At 38.5% G+C, this 17,752-nt stretch overlaps 1 protein-coding gene across 2 annotated transcripts in view; it reads right to left on the bottom strand.

The window, feature by feature from the left end:
* Nucleotides 1-17,752, bottom strand: part of itga11a (integrin, alpha 11a) — a 310,434-nt gene that overhangs the window by 281,452 nt on the left and 11,230 nt on the right. For both annotated transcript variants that reach the window (XM_061887056.1, XM_061887057.1), the window contains exon 2: nucleotides 7,305-7,412. The gene's annotated coding sequence lies outside the window, so the exon portion shown is untranslated. The remainder of the gene's footprint in view (nucleotides 1-7,304; nucleotides 7,413-17,752) is intronic.

Raw genomic sequence — 17,752 nt, forward strand, 5'->3', positions numbered from 1 at the left:
GCCCTCGTCTTTTTTTTTTCTTCTAGTCCTTCACTCTATCCTCATCCACAAATCTTTCATCATCGCTCAAATTAATGGGGAATTTGTCGCTTTCTCGGTCCGAATCGCTCTAGCTGCTGGTGGCTATAATTGTTAATGTGAGGATGTGAGGAGCCCTACAACCCGTGACGTCACGTGCACATCGTCTGCTACTTCCGGTACAGGCAAGGCTTTTTTAATAGCGACTAAAAGTTGAAATTTATCATGGATGTTCTCTACTAAATCCTTTCAGCAAAAATATGGCAATATTGCAAAATGATCAAGTATGACACACAGAATGGACCTGCTATCCCCGTTTAAATAAGAAAATCTAATTTCTGTAGGCCTTTAATATGGAACAGAGCGGTCAAGCGAACATGGTTCTCTACCCCATGTCAACCGGCAGGTTTCGGTGAGAAAATTGTGGTAACAAGTCTGCTCTTACCGTAGACATGAGCAGAGCTTGTGTCGTTCCTCCTGCGGATGTCAAAGAGGCAGTTGCGACTATCTTGGCTCCTCCGTGGCTTCTCTAAGAGACACTGGCGGTCACCACACCCCTCCGACTTTCAGGTATGACTTTAAAATCTCACTAAAACACTAGTAACACAAAAAGCAGATAAGGGATTTTCCAGAATTATCCTAGTAAATGTGTCTAATATCTGATTCGCTCCCACTGCGCTCGTCTTTCTTTTTTCTTCTGGTCCTTCATCCTCGCTCAAATTAATGGGGAAATTGTCGCTTTCTCGGTCCGAATCGCTCTAGCTGCTGGTGGCCATGATTGGAAACAATGTTCGGATGTGAGGAGCTCTACAACCCGTGACGTCACGCCCACATCGTCTGCTACTTCCGGTACAGGCAAGGCTTTTTTAATAGCGGCTAAAAGTTGAAATTTATCGTGGATGTTCTCTACTAAATCCTTTCAGCGAAAATATGGCAATATTGCAAAATTATCAAGTATGACACACAGAATGGACCTGCTATCCCCGTTTAAATAAGAAAATCTCATTTCTGTAGGCCTTTAATATGGAACAGAGCGGTCAAGCGAACATGGTTCTCTACCCCATGTCAACCGGCAGGTTTCAGTGAGAAAATTGTGGTAACAAGTCTGCTCTTACCGTAGACATGAGCGGAGCTTGTGTCGTTCCTCCTGCGGATGTCAAAGAGGCAGCTGCGACTCTCTTGGCTCCTCCGTGGCTTCTCTAAGAGACACTGGCGGTCACCACACCCCTCCGACTTTCAGGTATGACTTTATAATCTCATAATCTCACTAAAACACTAGTAACACAATAAGCAGATAAGGGATTTTCCACAATTATCCTAGTAAATGTGTCTAATATCTGAATTGCTCCCACTGCCCTCGTCTTTTTTTTTTCTTCCAGTCTTTCACTCTCACTGTCGTCATCCACAAATCTTTCATCCTCGCTCAAATTAATGGGGAAATTGTCGCTTTCTCGGTCCGAATCGCTCTAGCTGCTGGTGGCCATGATTGTAAACAATGTTCGGATGTGAGGAGCTCTACAACCCGTGACGTCACGCGCACATCGTCTGCTACTTCCGGTACAGGCAAGGCTTTTTTACTAGCAACCAAAAGTTGCTAACTTTATCGATGTTCTCTACTAAATCCTTTCAGCAAAAATATGGCAATATCGCACAATGTCCAAGTATGACACATAGAATGTACCTGCTATTCCCGTTTAAATAAGAAAATCTCATTTCAGTAGGCCTTTAAAAAGAAGGATTTAACCTTAACTCACAGATGATCAAATAAAAGAGCAGATTCTGAGTTACCTCCCACTGCAAACTACTGAAATTGGCTGATGTTCAAGTAACCCTTAAGGGCGCCAAGTCCATATCCTGTTGTTTCTCTGCCAGTAATAACTCTTGGAAAGTCATCTTTAAATATATATCTACAGACTGGACCTCGTTGCCAGAAGAGATGTCTCTTTCCAGAAATTGCAGCCAAGTAAGGTAGGATGAAACAATGAGTGTCTTAATAGCCATACAGCACATACTGCTGGCTCTCAATGGCGTTCTGTCAAACAAGATTTTGGATCTGCATCATGCTCTACGAGGACAGCAGGAAGCGACCGCGGCTCCAACAGGTAGCCCTGAATAAAGCATTACTCCGGTCCAAGTGTTTGTAATGACATCTGCAGGAAGAAGCACTGCTTTACATGCACATGAGTGTGATTGCTCTGCAAAAGTAATGACCAAAACAAGGTTTAACAGCTGGGTATTATTTTAGTGTGTAGTAAAGCATGTGCCTGTTTTTTTTCCCCTTTGTAAAAATAAAGAAAATATTATACTTTATTGCAGGGGTCACCAACGTGGTGCCCGTAAGGACCAGATGAGTCGCCCGCTGGCCTGTTCTAATAATAGCTCAAATAGCAGCACTTACCAGTGAGCGGAGTCTATTTTTTTAAATTGTATTTACTAGCAAGCTAGTCTCGCTTTGCACGACATTTTTAATTCTAAGGGAGACAAAACTAATAGATTTTGAAAATCCAAGAAAATATTTTAAAGACTCGGTCTTCACTTGTTTAAATATTCATTTATGTTTTTACTTTGCGTCTTATAACTTTCAGAAAGACAATTTTAGATAAAATATAACCTTAAAAATGATTTTAGGATTTTTAAACACATATACCTTTTTACCTTTTAAATTCCTTCCTCTTTCCTGACAATTTAAATCAATGTTCAAGTAAATTAATTGTTTTTATTGTAAAGAATAATAAACACATTTTAATTTAATTCTTCATTTTAGCTTCTGTATTTTCGACGAAGAATATTTGTGAAATATTTCTTCAAACGTATTATGATTCAAAAGACATTCTGGCAAATCTAGAAAATCTGTAGAATCAAATTTGAATCTTATTTCAAAATGGATTTTAACCTATTTAAAACATGTAATCAAAATTCTAAAATTAATCTTAATCAGGAAAAATGATGTTCCATAAATTCTTTTAATTTTTCCAAAAATATTCGAGTTAGCTAGTTTTTCTCTTCATTTTTTTCGGTTGAATTTCGAATTTTAAAGACTCGAATTTGGAGATAAAATATGTTTAAAAATGTAATGTTTTATTTTTTTGGTGTTTTCTCCTCTTTTAAACCGTTCAATTAAGTGTTTTTGTCATTTATTCTCTACAAAAAAACCTTCCATAAAAGGAAAAAAATGTACGACGGAATGACAGACAGAAATACCCATTTATATATATATATATATATATATATATATATATATATATTTATTATTTAAAGGTAAATTGAGCAAATTGACTATTTTTGGCAATTTGTTTAAGTGTGTATCAAACTGTTAGCCCCTCGCATTAATCATTACCCAAAAAGTAGCTCTTGGTTTCAAAAAGGTTGGTGACCCCTGCTTTATTGTGTTTATTGGATGTAAATAAAAAAAACTGACCTGACTGAGGAAAAGAAATTGCCGCTAAGTAAGTTTATTAATATCTCAAAAATTCCCATAGACATTTTGAATGGGTGATGCAAACCTGACTTGGTACCTTTTGGGCAGTTATAAAGAAAAATGCAAACTTCGCAATTTTTTTTTTTAACATGCTCACAATAGCATGACAATAGTGTAATATTAGCATAATAACAATGATAGTTAACATATTTACGGTAGGAAAGTGATTAATTCGGCCCCATTCGTCCCGGTTTACCTGACACTTGAAACCTGACAATTTGGGGAGTTTCACTGTCCACTTTCGCTGCCAAATGGCAGTAGAGAGTTGAAAGTTAAAGTACCAATGATTGTCACACACACACACTAGGACCGGGGTGTGACATGGAGACCAGGTGGAAACTAATGAGTTACTATGGAAACAAAAACAAACCAGGAAATGCAAAACAGGAAACAAGAGTACAAAAAACAAAACTTAACATGACCAAAACAAAACATGCTCCAAAGGCGTGACAACACTTGATTAAAAATGACACAAGAGCGTTGCAAAAGACTAAGACTTGTGTTAAAGATGAAAACTTGTAGGGTCTGGATGAAAAACATTTCAATAAGTTCTCTTGATGTATTATTTTTGCTCCTGAAAATGAATCTGGCAGTCATTACCTATATTTTTTTATTATTTTTTGAGTGATAGGTAGCTAAGTAACTATACTTTGAATGCCACCTTTCCATTACCAGACTCGACATGGCGCCCCCTCTTGGTGTGAAACTATTACTACTTTAATCACTTAACTGCAAGTTTTTGTCGACCTGGTCCAACTTATATGGTGAACTTTATATGAGCAAAAAATAAATATAATAGAATTGAAATTTCTGGACTTGCCTGCGCTTCCATAGACACCATAGCCTGTGTTTTTCCCTCATGGTCTTTCAGCATATCTTTTAGTCCATCCATTCATTCATTTTCTACTGCTTGTCCGCTTTGGGGTTGCAGGGGGTACTGAAGCCTAGCTCAGCTGCATTCGGGCGGAAATCGGGGTACACCCTGGACAAGTCGCCACCTCATCGCAGTGTATCTTTAAAGGCCTACTGAAACCCACTACTACCGACCATGCAGTCTGATAGTTTATATATCAATGATGAAATATTAACATTGCAACACATGCCAATATGGCCTTTTTCGTTTACTAAATTACAATTTTAAATTTCCTGCGGAATTTCTTTTTGAAAACGTTGCGGAATGATGACGCCTTTAGCCACACAAACACACGGAGTTTCCTTGTTTAAAATTCTCGGAGGTGACACTTTACTATGGATCAGAACGGTCAAGCGAACATGGATCCCGACCACTTGTCAACCGGCAGGTTTCGGTGAGAAAATTGTGGTAAAAAGTCGCCTCTTACCGGAGATCTGCCAAGCTTGCGCCATCCAGGCAGCTGCCGTGACTTCGCTCAGACGCTGGCCTCAACACACCCGTGGACACACCCTTCCGACTATCAGGTACTATTTAACTCACTAAAACTCTAGCAACACAATAGAAAGATAAGGGATTTCCCAGAATTATCCTAGTAAATGTGTCTAAAAACATCTGAATCGCTCCCAAAGCAATCGCCTTTTTTTTTTTTTTTTTACTTTATTTTTTTTTTCTAGTCCTTCGCTATCAATATCCTCAACCATGAATCTTTCATCCTCGCTCAAATTAATGGGGAAATTGTCGTTTTCTCTGTCCGAATAGCTCTTTGTGTTGGAGGCACCCATTATAAACAATGTCTGCTACTTCCGGTAAAAGCAAGACTTTTTTATTAGCGACCAAAAGTTGCGAACTTTATCGTTGATGTTCTCTATTAAATCCTTTCAGCAAAAAATATGGCAATATCGCGAAATGATCAAGTATGACACATAGAATCACAAATGATCAAAGGATCATAGTATGACACAGATCTTGAATGGGATTGTGCTGAAAATTGTAATTTTCCTGAAGGAACTCTCCTGACGGAATAAATAAAGTACTATCTAGAATGGACCTGCTATCCCCGTTTAAATAAGAAAATCTCATTTCAGTAGGCCTTTAAGTATCTTCGGGAAACATCAGTAGAAGAGGACACAGAATAGAATATTCGCGGTTCACTTTCTTTTTCTCTGTTTTACCGCAAGTTCTGACTCGGTATTTCTTCCCTCAAGGGTGCCCCAGATTTTTGGGACCGCATTTGGCCTTAAAAAATGTTTCCATCCAAAGTCCGACCAAACTCTTATTCTTCAAAGTCAGAATGATGAAAAGGTCAATTTGACAGAATAAAATTGTGATTTTTAATTGAAGATGCTACCAAAACACAAATTATCCATCCATCCATCCATCCATTTTCTACCGCTTATTCCAGTCTTCTGTAGGTTATGTAAGCAGGCTGATGCAGGCCCACCTATATTCTGGCGCTAAAAGTGGGTGTCACTCACTGGTAAACAAGTCTAAAATCATTACTACTAAAAATTGTACTCTACTTTGGGAGGAATTTTACCTTTTGACATAATTTTAAAGTCCTGAACAATAAAATAAGGGCCAATATGTTCTGCATTAAAAAAATGATTTTCATTTTTTTTTTTTTTTTTTTTTATTCAAAAATGACTTGGAATGGTTGGAAATAGCTGGAGGAAGGATATCATTGCCACAAGACCATGCAGTTATGAACCAAGCCATAGTCTTGCAGGAGACGGATCCCTCTGGTCAGGGTGCTATGCTTTTTGGTTTTGATTGCCCCCCCCCCCTGCATTTTTTGCAGCAGTGAAGAATTTTCTCTTCCGATAATTGTGGTACACTTTGCCAAAAAATACATCATTCCCACACTGCGCTTGTCCCAAAGAACCATGAGCATGATCTTGCCCAGCAAGGTTTTGACTACGGTTGTACGTTATACCGGTACTGGTATAGTGTCACGGTACTAATGAATCAAGAACAGTACGATACACTGTTTGAAAAGTACCTGTCTCCGGGCATGACGGCCATGCCATTGCTGGTTTTGCGAGCATGTTCGGCAGCGCACACTCACTGAGTACTTACAAGGAGACACAGTGTGTAGACAGAAAAGGGAGAATGGATGCATTTTGTTCTACACACTAAAGATAAAAGTGAAGTTGTAACACTGAAACACCCTCAGGAAGAGGTGCTTTAAGACATGGCTAGCTAGCTAGCGGCGAACGTCTATTCGCAGTCTGCAGATTGTGGGGAAACAACTCATTAGCATTACAATAAAAACTTTAGCCAACATATGAACACCCCCCCTTGTGTTTGAATAAAACATTTGTTATGCAAGTCAAACAATTCAGATGGCGTTAGCTACCAAAATGGACTTTTTCCTTGCTTCTGATTGTTTGCTGTTCTAAAGTATGCATTATGCTTTCTGGTAATGTGCTGCATCATTGATTTAATTCTACTGTACTGAGAAATGGTAGCTTCATTTGACAGTGCAAACATTTCACCACTTTTCGGAATGTTTCCGTTTTTAACGTTCTTTGGGCACTTTGCTCTCTTTCTCTTTCTACTACGTTGTTTTTCTTTGAACCATCTCTCGGCACGCCCCTGTCACTGACACATTCACACACTGACCAACTGTACATCAGTTTAGGTACACAATTATTTTTTAGAGCAGTTTCGCGAAAAATAATGTGTTAAACGAATTATTGAAGCAAAAAAATACAAATCAAAGCTTTTTTTTCTTAATCAAATTACCATATTTTACAGGCTGTAGAGCTCACCAGTATTTAAGCAGCAGTCACCAATATTTAGAAGAAAAATATTTTTACATATATTAACCACACCAGACTGTAAGCCGCAGTTATATAATAGTACAAAATATTTGGTCAATGTTTTTTTACATACCATATATGAGGTGGCGACTTGTCCGAGGTGTTTCCTCCTTCTTGTCCAGGGTGTACGTCGCCTTCCGTCAGAATGCAGCTGAGATAGGCTCCAGTACTCCCCACGACCCTAAAAAGGGACAAGCGGTAGAAAATGGATGGATATGTTTCCAAACGATGCCTGTGTGGGGCAGTAAAGCGGTTGATCAAACAAAACAGAAGTTATTGTCATGGACCCACTCGCTGTGGGAACTAGCTTTCCTATCAGCTAAACAGACTCAATAAGTCCACGGTGACGTTTGGTGGATTTCCAAAACTGCAACAAAACAAAAAAAATTTCATCGTAAGTTAATATTAATGCAGACACATGTAAACGTGTTTGCATATTCGCTAATGCTAGTTACACTAGGCCCTACGATGAGGTGGCGACTTTTCCAGGGTGTACGACGCCTTCCGCCCGATTGTAGATGGGATAGGAACCAGCCCCCCCGCGACCCCAAAGGGAATAAGCGGTAGAAATGGATGGATGGATGGTGTTGCGTTTGGACCAGATGTTCCTCCGAGGGAATTTAAGTTGCTGGTCAATCCCAAGTTCTTTTGATGATACATAAACTGATTTTAAATGATAACCCAGAACATAATAGGTTTTTTGCAATTTATTCCAAAGCTTTGGAGAGACTAACCTAAAAAACAACACACTCAAGTTGGTCTACAGCAATGGTTCCCAAACTTTTGCAGGCTGGTGCCCCCTTGGCTCCCCAGTGAATTCCTAGCGCCCCCCCCCCCCAACAGACACATATGGAAACAAACACCTCTTTCTTGATATTTGGTATGCTGCAATTTGAAAAGAGAAAGGTTAAACACAAATGTGTATTTCACAAATAAAACCCAATTTAGTAAACCAATTTATTTTTTAGCAGTTTTAACTGTTTCAGCAACATAGAATGGTAAATAAACATTCCACCAGTAACCCTCATTGTCTCACACTTAATATTAATGGGATGAAGTCTATGCTGTCGGATCTGACTGGGCCAGAGCGGCGTGTGTTAACCGGACCCTGATGCGTCGTCCACTGACTCGTCCTGCTGCACGTGTTGTGTACAAATCGTCAAACAAACGTTCGAACTTCTGACTTCGGACTGCCTCCCCCCTACCGCCCCCTTCTTCCTCACCGCCCCCCCAGATCTTTCCACCGTCCCCCTGGTACCGCCCACTTTGGGAACCACTGGTCTACAGTGTACCATCGGTCATGAGATAAAGAAAAGATAAAAAGAGTACAAGATGGAACACTAGCTATTTCAAATATGACTAAAGAAAATAAATAACTTTTAAATATGGATATAGGTAGAAATTTATCTCCGTCAATAGTTACGCTAGCTAGATTACGTTACAATAGCATGTACATATATGCATGAGAACACTCCTACAGACATCACGAATGAGACGGTATGGTAAGTATGAATTGTTTTAGTTATACTGTAAGACTTACAAAAGTTACTTGGAGTGGAACGCTATGGACAGTCATACTTCTGTTTCAAGGCATAAAACAGGAAGTACATTTTCAACCAGCAGCTCCTTTCAAAAGATGGCACCATAGAACAAACATTAACATGAAAACTATTTGTTGAATACAAAACATTATCTGTTTACGAAGGAAAATCCATTATTAGCTGTATGTTTTATAAGCTGCAGGGTTCAGGTGAGGGGAAAAAAAGCAGCTGTGTATAGTCCAGAAAACACGGCAATCGATTTAATCGAGGAATCGTTGTAGCCTTACACCACAGTTGGTTGTCAGGTCTTTATTTTAGAACCTTTATGCTGCTCTAATAGTCCAACAGTAGAGTGCAAACATTTAATTTGTCCTAATTTTGAGTAAATTCCAGTATTTTTAAATAGAAATACTAACAACAAGTATGCTGACCACACAAACTGATGATGCCATTGCGTCACAACAATCTCCAAATGTATCCATCCAAACAACCATTTCAGCCGCATACATGTGAAAGTGTGCAGCATCTTAAAGGTGCCGTTTGCCAGTTCCTCACAGTAAAATATTTCAAAGCAAAATATGTAACCGAAACACCACCAGCTCGCTTGGTTTAACACAGGTGTGTCCAAAGTGCGGCCAGGGGGCCATTCGCAGCCCGCAGGTAATTCTTTTACGGCCCCACGGCACATTTTAAAAATACGATTGAAACATTTTTAAAACGTTGAAATTAGGAGCAAACGGGTGAAATGTAACAAGAAAATGTTGCAATGTGTACTCTAATAACACAAAGCTGCCATTCTGGCTGTTTCTTTCTTTAAAAAAAAATAATGAATCAAAATAAATGTCATTATGAATTATTGACCTATACAAGGCTCCAATTACGTCACGTTAAATTTTCCACTTTGAGATATTTTTTGGGGGGGAATGGTGCATATTTTGTGTTTGCCATATAAAAAACGGAGCTGTTTTTTTTTAAAGAAGGGCCCAAAATGAAAAAACAAAAAAGAAACAATAAAACTTATAATTGACGGATATATCTGAAGTTGATCTTGAGTTTATTGTGTTAAAAGTAAACAGTAAAAACATTTATAATTTATTTTTTAACATTTTAATGAGTTGGATCCTCTTGGATCCCGAATAATTTTAGTGTGATTTGTTTTTAAGTGTCATTGCTCAAAAGATAATAATGAATTAAAATCAATGGTGTTATGAGTTATTGACCTTTTAATGCTCCAATTATATAATCTCAAATATTCGACTTAGAAAAAATATTGGGTGATAATATTTTGTGTTTTATTTCCATCAAAAAACAAGGTTTTCTTTGACAAAAAGAGCATACAATTTAAATCTTTAAAATCATTATATTGACAGATGGACCTAATGTTGATCTAGAGCAGGAGTCTCAAACTCAATTTAGATCGGGGGCCACATGGTGAAAAATCTCCTCCCAAGTGGGCCGGACTGGTAAAATCACGGCACGATAACTTAAAAATAAAGACAACTTCAGATTGTTTTCTTTGTTTAAAAATAGAAGAAGCATATTCTGTAAATGTACAAATCATAATGTTGTTGGTTTTTTTTTTTTACACTTACATGTTGCGGTTAATAATATTCTATCTTTATTTGTTGTTATTGATAGTTTCTGAATACATTATGTGATAATGTTCATCAGTCAACTCATTGGTTTTAATTTTTAAGCGAGTTAAAAAAAAAAAGGAAATATCAAAATTAAATTACAGGATGTTATTCATGGGCTTCACGGTGGCAGAGGGGTTAGTGCGTCTGCCTCACAATATGAAGGTCCTGCAGTCCTGAGTTCAAATCCAGGCTCGGGATCTTTCTGTGTGGAGTTTGCATGTTCTCCCTGTGAATGCGTGGGTTCCCTCCGGGTACTCCGGCTTCCTCCCACTTCCAAAGACATGCACCTGGGGATAGGTTGATTGGCAACACTAAATTGGCCCTAGTGTGTGAATGTGAGTGTGAATGTTGTCTGTCTATCTGTGTTGGCCCTGCGATGAGGTGGCGACTTGTCCAGGGTGTACCCCGCCTTCCGCCCGATTGTAGCTGAGATAGGCGCCAGCGCCCCCCGCGACCCCGAAAGGGAATAAGCAGTAGAAAATGGATGGATGGATGGGGATGTTATTCATGTAGTTTGGTCATTTTCCTCTACTGGTACACTAACAATATGTGGTTTATTTTGTATGTTTGTAGCATCAGCTACAAAGATACAAATCATTTCTATTGTGACATCTAGTGGACACATTGAGAACAGCAGTTTCTTTCATTCAAACATTTCAGGTAATATTTTATACTTAAAGTCATCCCGCGGGCCGGATAAATCCCGTTTGCGGGCCTGATCCGGCCCCCAGGCCGTACGTTTGACACCCCTCATCTAGAGACTTAAAACTTGAATAATAATAAAACAAAATAACACTGAATAATGACACATTTTTAATACTTTTTTGACCAAAACCCTTTGGGGTCCCCGGGATCAAGCCTGAGTGGAGGCCTAAACGTATATTGGTTATACATATATTGTATTGGTTTAAAAAAAAAAAAAAAAAAAAAAATGTCAAAACGGCCCCCGGTTGCTTTGATTTTTCAGTCTGCGGCCCTAAGTGGAAAAAGTTTGGACACCCCTGGTTTGTCTATTATTTTCACAATAACAAAGCTTGTCATAAAAATGTTTACCGGCCCGAATAAAATAATTGGTGTTTACGGCAGTCCGTCAACACATACAGGCAGGGAGCCTGTGCACACACACACACACACACACACACACACACACACACACACACGTAATTTAAGAGAAGCAACAAACACTTTGCAATCATGTTGTGATGATAGAATGCACAAAACCCAAAACCAGTGAAGTTGGCACGTTGTGTAATTTGTAAATAAAAAACAGAATACAATGATTTGCAAATCCTTTTCAATTGAGTAGACCGCAAAGACAAGATATTTAATGTTCCAACAGAGAAACTTCATTTTTTTTTTGTTAGAATTTAATGGCAGCAGCACATTGCAAAACAGCTGGCACAGGGGCACTTTTACCACTTTGTTACATGGCCTTTCCTTTTAACAACAGTCAGTAAATGTTTGGGAACTGGGGAGACCAGTTTTCAAAGCTTTTCAGGTGGAATACTTTCCCATTCTTGCTTGATGTACAGCTTAAGTTGTTCAACAGTCTGGGACAGGGGTCACCAACCTTTTTGAAACCAAGAGCTACTTCTTGGGTACTGATCAATGCAAAGGGCTACCAGGTTGATACACATGTAAATAAATTGCCAGAAATAGCCAATGTGCTCAATTTACCTTTAATAAATAAATCCATAGGCGCCAGCGCCCCCCGCGACCCCGAAAGGGAATAAGCGGTAGAAAATGGATGGATGGATGGATATATAAAAAAAATGGGTATTTCTGTCTGTCATTCTGTCGTACATTTATTTTCCTTCTACGGAAGGTTTTTTTGGTAGAGAATAAATGATGAAAAAACACTTAATTGAACGGTTCAAAAGAGAATAAAACACGAAAAAAATGAAAAGAAAAATTTGAAACAGTTTATCTTCAATTTCGACTCTTTAAAATTCAAAATTCAACCGAAAAAAACTGAAAAAAAAAACTAGCTAATTTGAATATTTTTGAAAAAATAAAAAAATAATTTATGGAACATCATTAGTAATTTTTCCTGATTAAGACTAATTTTAGAATTTTGATGACATGTTTTGTTAGAATATATAACAAATTGCACCAAGCTATATTTCTAACAAGAAAAATCATTCCTTCTAGATTTTCCAGAACAGCATTTTTAAAAGAAACTCAAAAGACTTTGAAATAATATTTAAATTTGATTTTACCGATTTTTTAGATTTGCCAGAATATTTTCTTTAATTTTAATCATAAGTTTGAAGAAATATTTCACAAATATTCTTCGTCGATAAAACATAAGCTAAAATGAAGAATTAAATTAAAATGTATGTATTATTATTTACAATAATAAAAAATATGTATTACTTGAACATTGATTTAAAATTGTCAGTAAAGAAGAGGAAGGAATTTAAAAGGTAAAAAGGTATATGTGTTTAAAAATCCTAAAATCATTTTTAAGGTTGTATTTTTTCTGAAAAATTGTCTTTCGGAAAGTTATAAGGAGCAAAGCAAAAAAATAAATGAATTTATTTAAACAAGTGAAGACCAAGTTTTTAAAATATTTTCTTGGATTTTCAAATTCTATGTCTCTCTTAGAATTAAAAATGTCAAGCAAAGGGAGACCAGCTTGATAGTAAATAAATACAATTAAAAAAAACAAAGGCAGCTCACTGGTAAGTGCTGCTATTTGAGCTATTTTTAGAACAGGCCGGCAGGCTACTCATCTGGTCCCTAGGGCTACCTGGTGTCCGCGGGCACCGCGTTGGTGACCCCTGGTCTGGGGTCTCCGTATTTTAGGCTGCATATTGCACCATACATTTTCAATGGGAAACAGGTCTGGACTACAGGCAGGCCCAGTCTAGTACCCGTACTCTTACTATGAAGCCACGTTGTTGTAACACGTGGTTTGGCATTGTCTTGCTGAAATAAGCAGGGGCGTCCATGATTACGTTTCTTGAATGGGAACATATGTTGCTCCAAAAACCTGTATGTACCTTTCAGCATTAATGGTGCTGTTGTGTGACTATCAGAAACTAATTAGTCATTGAGAGTGGAAAGCAGGGCTCTGTCTAACATGAAGTCCTTACTGCTGCTTTGAGGGTGATTTATTTTACCTTTGAGTAAAAATGCAATACATTACATGCAGATGGTTCGTGGTCCCTTTGCGGTCAACAGAAGTAACGGCACCCAGGTTCACACTCTCTCCATACAAGCCAAACAATTCACGGACAGGTGGAGGTGTTATTCATTCAGCAATCAGTCAGCCCCACACACACTCTGCCCACACACCCACTTGTAGCCACACCCACTATCCCAGGTGACCAGCGAGAAAAAGCCCTGCCTATAAAAGGTGCCTTCACAGATGTGAAGGTTCCCCATGCCTTGGGCATTAATACTTTGACTTTTGCGCCAACAACAATCCGGATGGTTCTTTTCCTCTTTGGACCGGAGGAAACAACTTCCACAGTTTCCAAAAACAATTTGAAATGGGCCTAGTGAAGCCAGCAGCATTTCTGGGTGTTGTTGATAGATGGCTTTTGCTTTGCATAGTAGAGTTTTAACTTGCACTTACAGATGTAGTGACAAACTGCAGTGGTTTTCTGAAGTGTGCCTGAGCCCATGTGCTGATATCCTTTACACACTGATGTCACTTTGTGATACAGTACCTGAGGGATCGAAGGTCCATAACATCATTGCTTACGTGCAGTGATTCCTCCAGGTTCTCTGAACTTTTTGATGATTTTATGGACCGCAGATGGTAAAATCCCTAAATTGGTTTGCAATGGCTCGTTGAGAAATGTTGTTCTTAAACTTTTCAACAATTTGCTCCTACATTTGTTCACAAAGTGCTGACCCCCGCCCCATCCTTGTTTGTGAATGACTGGGCATTTCACGGAAGCTGCTTCTATATCCAATAATGGCACCCACCTGTTCCCAATTAGCCTGTTCCCCTGTGGGATGTTCCAAATAAGTGTTCGATGAGCATTCCTCAACTTTCTCAGTCTTTTTTGCCACTTGCGCCATCTTTTTTTAAACATGTTGCAGGCATCAAATTCCAAATGAGCTTATATTTGCAAAAATAACTAAGTTTTCCAGTTCGAATGTTAAGTTTCTTTTCTTTGCAGTCTATTCAATTGAATAAATGTTTAGAGGGATTTGCAAATCATTGTATTTTGTTCTTATTTACGACTCACGCCAACTCCACCGGTTTTGGGGTTCGTACATTGAATGACCGCTAACGCTAGCTATCCAAATTGCTACAATTAACCAACAACGAGAAGCCGTAAGAGGCCGGGATATACTGTGTAAAATACATTGGAAAGTTGGGCCCCCTTTTAGGGCATCTGTGTAAATGTTGCAAACAGCCCGTTTAAGCAAAAGTTCCTGGCATAGCTTTGTGTTCTAATGAATCCATTATCACACTTTAATCCACGCTAGAACTCGTAAAGCAAAAGCAAACAGATGTCCCTGAAAGATAAGTTCGATTTATACATGCAGGATCAGGTCAGGGGAATCCTTAGTGAGCACCTTTCATATTTCGATAAAAGGTCTGGTGACAACAAAAACATTGGATTAGCGCGGTAGATAAGTATTAACATAACTGGTTAACCTGTTTTATGTTTGCTATGTTGACTTTATCTCCAGATTGAAAGAGGATGCATGCATCCACCAGTGGTTCTCAAATGGGGATACGCGTACCCCTGAGGGTACTTGAAGGTATGCTAAGGAATACGTGAGATTTTTTTTTAAATATTCTAAAAATAGAAACACTTCAACAATCCTTTATAAATATATTTATTGAATAATCCATCCATCCATCCATTTCTACCGCTTATTCCCTTTTGGGGTCGCGGGGGGCGCTGGCGCCTATCTCAGCTACAATCAGGCGGAAGGCGGTGTACACCCTGGACAAGTCGCCACCTCATCGCAGGGCCAACACAGATAGACAGACAACATTCACACTCACATTCACACACTAGGGCCAATTTAGTGTTGCCAATCAACCTATCCCCAGGTGCATGTCTTTGGAAGTGGGAGGAAGCCGGAGTACCCGGAGGGAACCCACGCATTCACGGGGAGAACATGCAAACTCCACACAGAAAGATCCCGAGCCTGGATTTGAACCCAGGACTGCAGGACCTTCGTATTGTGATCCAGACGCACTAAACCCTCTGCCACCGTGAAGCCCTTATTGAATAATATGTCCACAAAATATGAATGCAAGTTCATAAACTGTGAAAAGAAATGCAACAATGCAATATTCAGTGTTGACAGCTAGATTTTTTCTGGACATGTTCCGTAAATATTGATGTTAAACATTTCTTTGTTTTGTGAAGAAATGTTTGGAATTAAGTTCATGAATTCAGAAGGATCTCTATTACAATCCCAATTTAAATTGATGATTACTTCTATGTGTCGAAATCTTTATTTATAATTGAATCACTTATTTTTCAACAAGTTTTTAGTTATTTTTATATCTTTTTTTTCCAAAAAGTTCAAGAAAAACCACTACAAATGAGCAATATTTTGCACTGTTATACAATTTAATGAATCAGAAACTGATGACATAGTGCTGCATTTTACTTAATTTCTTTTTCTCCAACCAAAAATGCTTTGCTCTGATTAGGGGGTACTTGAACTAAAAAAAATCTTCACGGGGGGTACATCACTGAGAAAAGGTTGAGAACCACTGGGTTGGACAACAAAAACAACATTGCCTCCTTGCACATTGCTCCCACGGACATAACAATACTCCATTGCCAATATAAGCACTGTACTTGCATGCTTCTGTGAAACACACACATATATATACCGCAGCTTTTAAAGTGAAAACACATAAGAGCGACATACAGAGAAGAGAAAGGTCAATGTTTCTGTCTGTGTTCGAGTGAGTCATTTTGACTTTTCCAGATATGTCGATGGCTTACTTGTGCCAGTAGCAATAGTGGGGAACTCGACTAATGTGGAAACTAAAAGCCACACGCCTCAAGACGGTCGACGATGGAATGCAACAGAGCTCAAAGATTCAAAAGTCAGGACAAAGCCGAGTCTCTGCTCTTCAAACTGCCAACATAAAATAATAGCTAAAGGCCTACTGAAACCCACTACTACCGACCACGCAGTCTGATAGTTTATATATCAATGATGAAATATTAACATTGCAACACATGCCAATACGGCCTTTTTAGTTTACTAAATTACAATCCTAAATTTCCCGCGGAGTTTCCTGTTGAAAACGTTGCGTGTTTGTGACGTTATTGGTTGTAGCGGACATATTAGCCAGCACCACTTGCGGCTAAAAGTAGTCTCTTTTCATCGCGTAATTACACAGTATTTTGGACATCTGTATTGCTGAATCTTTTGCAATTTGTTCAATTAATTATGGAGAAGTCAAAGTAGATGACTTCGGAGTTGTTTACTGATACTGATGGCGATCTATGACTTGGCTTCCAAAAGAGCCTTAATGTCCTTGATGCCTTGCTCTGCTGCCATAGTGATGATGTGGTCCACCGCCTTCAGTCATTGGTGGAGCATAATATGTATATATATATATATATATATATATATATATATATATATATATATATATATATATATATATATATATATATATATATATATATATATATATATATACATATATATATACTTTTTTTTTAATTTTATTTATTTATTCATTTATTTTTTTACAATTGTTTTTAACATGGCTGTGCAGCACGTTGGAAACGTTATTGTTGTTTAAATGTGCTATATAAATAAAGTGGATTGGATTGGATTAGAAAGATGGAGGTGGGAAGCTTTAGCCACACAAACACACGGTGTTTCCTTGTTTAAAATTCTCGGAGGTGAAGCTTTACTATGGATCAGAGCGGTCAAGCGAACATGGTTCCCGACCACTTGTCAACCGGCAGGTTTCGGTGAGAAAATTGTGGTAAAAAGTCGCCTCTTACCGGAGATCAGCGGAGCTTGCTCCGTCCATGCAACTGCCGTGACTTCACTCAGAGACTGGCATCAACACACCCGTGGACACACCCCTTCGACTATCAGGTACTATTTAACTCACTTAAACACTAGCAACACAATAGAAAGATAAGGGATTTCCCAGAATTATCCTAGTAAATGTGTCTAAAAACATCTAAATCGCTCCAAATACAATCACCTTTATTTTTTTTTTTATCTTTATTTTTTCTTCTAGTCCTTCACTATCAATATCCTCATCCACAAATCTTTTATCCTCGCTCAAATTAATGGGGAAATAGTCGCTTTCTCGGTCCGAATAGCTCTTGATGCCGGAGGCTCACATTATAAACAATGTGAGGATGTGAGGAGCC

Source organism: Nerophis ophidion, linkage group LG25 (genome assembly GCF_033978795.1).
Source record: "Nerophis ophidion isolate RoL-2023_Sa linkage group LG25, RoL_Noph_v1.0, whole genome shotgun sequence".
Classification (NCBI taxonomy): domain Eukaryota; kingdom Metazoa; phylum Chordata; class Actinopteri; order Syngnathiformes; family Syngnathidae; genus Nerophis; species Nerophis ophidion.